This window comes from Mustela lutreola, chromosome X, assembly GCF_030435805.1.
Source record: "Mustela lutreola isolate mMusLut2 chromosome X, mMusLut2.pri, whole genome shotgun sequence".
Lineage (NCBI taxonomy): Eukaryota > Metazoa > Chordata > Mammalia > Carnivora > Mustelidae > Mustela > Mustela lutreola.
The window spans coordinates 39,152,016-39,157,442 of NC_081308.1; the positions used below are offsets into that span (position 1 = coordinate 39,152,016).

General features: G+C 41.6%; 1 pseudogene; it reads left to right on the forward strand.

The window, feature by feature from the left end:
- The first annotated feature begins 635 nt into the window (after window positions 1–635).
- LOC131820925 (non-histone chromosomal protein HMG-17-like) lies at window positions 636–941 on the forward strand (annotated as a pseudogene).
- Window positions 942–5,427: the final 4,486 nt, after the last annotated feature.

Here is a 5,427-nt window from a genome sequence, read left to right on the forward strand (position 1 = left end):
GCCGTAACTATGGTTACAAACTTAGTTCCAATCTTGGCTTTCTCACTTGCTAGTAATACAGCCTATGACCAAGTTACTGAAATGTAACAAAGTTTCTTGAGCTCTGACTCTGTATCAAGCACTAACATACATATCTTTCATCTTTATAAGAACCTGGAAGGGAATGGCTCAACCTCTCAATTAATCAAATGCTGTCAATGAGAAGACATCATCAATTTAATAGCAATTCCATAGGGATGCCTGGGTGGCTCAGTCAGTTAAGCATCTGCCTTCCCCTCGGGTCATGATCTCAGGGTCCTAGGATTGAGTACTGCACCAGGCTCCCTGCTCAGCGGGGAACCTGCTTCTCCCTCTGCCTGCTTCTTTTCCAGGTTGTGTTCTCTCTCTGTCAAACAAATAAATAAAATCCTTTAAAAAAATTAAAATGAAAGGCTCTTTAGATCACAAGAAAAATGGAGTAGTAAGTATCCCATTTTATGTACGAGAGCACTGAGGCTTAGGGAACCTTATCTGGCCTAGGTCACACAGCTTACAAGCAGCGTGAAGAAGAAAAGGCAAGAACGACCCCTGGACCCGCCAAAGGCTGAGTGTCGCTGTATCCCAGCATCCAGAACCTACGTTCCACCATTGCCACCATGCCCAGGAGAAAGGCTGAAGGGGACACCAAAGGAGATAAAGTCAAGGTGAAGGATTAAGCCACAGAGAAGATCTGCTGTCTGCTAATCCTGTTCCTCCAAAGCCATAGCCCAAGCCTAAAAAGGTCCCCTGCCAAGAAGGGAGAGAAGGTACCCTAAGGGCAAAAGGGGGAAGCTGGTGTGGGCATGGATGGGAATAACCCCGCAGAAAACCGAGGTGCCTCAATAGACCAGGCACAGAAAGCTGAAGGTGCTGGATATGCCAAGTGCGTTTTTGATAACTTCACTGGTGACCCCACAGTTTGAAATAGTGTTTGTTTGTTTGTTTTTAAACTAAGTTTTATAAAAATTCAGAATTTTGTTTTGCTTTTTTAAAATGATGTGTTGTTGGCACACAGAGTGCTTCGTTGTTGTTTTGGGCGAGGGGCATATTGTCACTAACATAATATCTCTAAAGCTAGACTGATGAAAGGGGAAAAACCCTTGGGCCCCTGGGTGGCTCAGCCACTTAAGTGTCTGCCTTTGACTAAGGTCATGTTCTTGGGGTCTCAGGATCGAGCCCCACATTGGGCTCCCTGCTTGGCAAAGAGACTGCTTCTTCCTCTCCCTCTGTCACTGCCCCTACCCCTGCTGTGCTTTCTCACTCACTCTCTTTCAGGTAAATAAATAAAATCTTAAAAAACAAAAACTAAACAAAAACACCAAGGGGGTAAAACACTTTTCCCTTCTAGTTTTGAGAAACTTCCTCTTGGAAGGGATTTCTTGATGTTGACACACATGAGCTACCTTGGCACAAATGCCTTGGTGGTATGGAAAGACTAAAATTCACTTTTTATATCCTCTTCTCCCTCTCTGCCTTCAACATAGACTTGACCCCCTTAAACCCAGAGGCCTGTTGGAACCTGACCCCAAGGCATGGTTCTCATTATGTCAGACAATCTGGACTTTACAGCGTCACCATGGAGATGGCATCTCTCGAAAGAGTTCCTTTTTTAGCTTGTGGATCTTTAGATTAGTAATTCTGCCATTTTCATTTCATTTCCGGAAAATCAGGGTCAGCTTGTGAAAAGTTGTTAAGCAACATGATAAATGTCAACTGTCAACCCTCACTCTAAACTTTCCGTGTTCAGTGCATCAGAGGAAGACTTCATTGGGTTTTATAGTGGCTTTCTGCTTTTGGTAGCCCATTGAAGAAGGGAGTTCGAAGGTTGTTGTATACTGTTAACTATCATCTGCCCATGTCCTGCCTGATATACTGTGATTGTTTATGAAAAGTATATTTATTTTTTAAAAAATTTATTTATTGGGGTGCCTGGGTGGCTCAGTCGGTTAAAGCCTCTGCCTTTGGCTCAGGTCATGATCCCAGGGTCCTGGGATTGAGCCCCACATCAGGCTTTCTGCTTGGCAGGGAGCCTGCTTCCCCCTCTCTCTCTGCCTGCCTCTCTGCATATTTGTGATCTCTCTGTCAGATAAATAAAAATCTTTTTTAAAAAAAGATTTATGTATTTACTTTAGAGAGAGAGAAGGGAAAAAGCATGAGCAGGAGGGGCAGAGGGAGAGAGAGAATCTCAAGCAGACTCCGCACTGAGTGGGGAACCTGATACAGGGCTCCATCTCAAGACCCTGAGATCAAGACCTGAGCTGAACCCAAGAGTAGAATGCTTAATCTACTGCACCACCCAGGTGCCCTGAAAAAAATCTTTAATAAGGCTGGATACAGTTTGAAACAAAATAAAACAATGTCAGACAGCTTATTTCTGAATATGGAGCCAGAAATTGAATCCCAAATCTATTTGACTTCCACTCCCATTGAACTACCTTCAGTTTTACCATAGCTCCTTGGTTTCTCCGTGCATAAAACAAGAATGGTAATAGGTACCTCCCAAGATCATCACAAGAGTCAAAGCGTATCTGTGAAATCATAAATGCCCAGAGGTAACTGGTGCTTATTATTCTTTTTAACAACCAAACAACCATAGAAATGTACCGAGTGAGTAGAAAAGAAGAAAATTAAGGGGGTTAGGATTGACAAAATAGGAACCAGGCAGACTTTACATTAAGGTGACTTCTGCCTTGGGCAGGACTTCCTATAAATCACCTTCTGGGGAAGAGATCAGTCTCAGGACATGGAAAATCCAAATTATCAATTAGAGCTCCAAGTGGTTGAGCTGCAGGTATCAGGTACCTCATTAAAGTGGCTTAATTAGTCAAAGACTTCCTTTGCTGAGACTCACCCCAATTAAACAATGAAATTTTCCCAACATGACTTGATAAAAATTAATCTCTTTATTAAAATGTTTAAACACAACTGATGGTGTACTCTATGTTGGCTAATGGAATCTAAATTTTAAAAAAATGTCTAAACACAACTAAATGTAGTCAAAAAAATAAAAACAGGTGAGGTCTGAGCAAAGGAGGTCTACATTCTGGATCGATTAGGTGTTTTTCTCTTCTATTCCTTAATTGTTTCCATTCCTAACCCCTTTCTTCTTTTATCCCCATGTTCCACTTTAAGAGGAAATGCTCACCTGCTTAATTCCACGCCGAAAGTCTTTCCTTAATACAAGATAAGGCCACTCAACTGACTCAATCTTATTATTTGCTGTGATTACTTTCCTTCCCAACCTTCTCCTAACTTGCCTTTATTATAGTTTTTAATGCTGTTTTCCTCTGGTCTGTTTAAAGTGACTGTGCTCCTTTAGAGAGGACAGGCAATAAACTTTTTTTATTAGAAAAGCCATGCACTGAAGATTGCCAACCCCAGGCTTCTCTTGTCTTTCAAAACTCTGCTCATTCCCTGACCTGAGGAAATTCACTGGGCTTTTTTTATGATGAGCATCTCTGTTAACTTTGAAGGATGCCCATAACAAATTACCACAAACTAAGTGGTTTATGACAATAGAATTGTATTCTCTTGGGGCACCTGGGTGGCTCAGTTGGCTTAGCATTTGACTCTTGATTTTCGTTCAGTTCATGATCTCTGGGCTATGGGATCAAGCCCTGTAATGGGTTCCCTTCTGGGTGTGGAGCCTGTTTAACATTCTCTCTCTCTCTCCCCTTCTCCCTCTGCTCCCTTCCACCAAAAAAATAAGAATGGGTTCTCTCACTCTTCTGAAAGCTGGGAGTCTGAAATCAAGGTGTCAGTAGAACCATGCTTCATCTGAAGATTCTAGGGAAGGCTCCTTCCTTGCCTCTTCCAGCCTCTGGTTGGCTGTGGACACATCACTCCGGTCTGCTTCTATTTTCACACGGCCTTCCACATTTGTCATCTGTGTTTCTCCTCTTCTAATAAGGGCACTTCTTTTAGGATTTAGGGCTACCCAGTCAATCCAGGATGCTCTCATCTCAAGATCCTTAACTTAATCATATCTGCAAAGACCCTCTTTGCAAAGAAAATCACGTTCACAAGTACCTGGGGACTAAAACTCACATGTATCTTTTGGGGGCTCCCATTCAACCCCTAATGATAACTAATAACTAATAACCTCTTAAATCCTATAACTATCTTTTCCTTTTAAATTGTTTCCTATATTTTTGTTACAAAATATATTTCCTATGTCATGGAATAAAATAAGACATTTTAAGTGTATATTACTTTAATGTCTCCTAGTTTCTAATATTTGAACATCATTCAGGAGTTTACAAAGTTCCTTTCCATTTATATCTCTTTAGATGTAAAGAGCAATGCTGGGTGACAGGTCTAACATATATTATCACTCTAGAGATCCAGAAGCTGAGGCTCAAAGGCTTGTCCAAAGTCTCATGTCACTGCAAGTCAGGGTTTCTTGAATCTTCATCTTTTCATCATACAACAGATGAGAAAAGTTGAGTGCTTTTCTTTTTTCTTTTTTTTTTTTTGAAGATTTTATTTATTTCTTTGAGACACAGTGAGCTAGCCAGAGAGAGAGAAAGAGAGAGAGAGAGAGAGAGAGAGCACGAGCAGGGGGAGTGGCATAGGGAGAAGGAGAAGCAAACTCCCCACTGGGCAGGGAGCCCGTTATGGGGCTCGATCCTGGGACCATGGGATCATGACCTGAGCTGAAGGTAGACGCTTAACCAACTAAGCCACCCAGGCACCTGAGTTTTTTTCATTTTAAAATATATACAGAACATGTTCACCTTGAGCATTAATCTTGTCATAACTGAGAAACCCCACTAGCATTTAATCCCTAGGACTTAATTAGCTCACTCAATGCAACAGCATCTAACACATATTTGGAAACCATTTATCTGTGGTCATCTGGTCAAAACATAACCTCTGGCAGCTTATTCTTATATGGTTGTCTATCCAGCATAGAAATGGTGATTGTCTGTGAGTGGTTTCCATGAGTATATTCTCTCCTTCTGAAACTGAGGATGTCTTAGATGGCTATAACAGAATAAAGTAGAACCATGGTGATAAATAGACGAGCTCAGTCCAGTAGGAGGGCTTCCTGAAGAGTAGCCAAAGAGGGTCATTTATAAAAGGCACAAAACAGGGGTGCATTTCCCTTCTAGAAGGACTCAGAGTGCTGAAAACCTGGCTTGGAGGCAGAAAATAACAACTATTATTTTCCCACGAACTTGAGAGAAAACAATATACAATCGTCATGAGAAGTGTAACCTTTGGCCCTCTCTGGAACGCAATATCCTTTCCAAGTGGGCAAACCCTCGATGGTGTTGATTCGGTTTTGTGTTTGTTTCTAATAATAAAAGGGAAGTGGGAGATTTCTGGTGGCAGGCAGCCTAACCATTCATCTACAGACTTGGTATGTGTGTACGTGTTTACTTTGAATTATGTAAGTTATTCTTG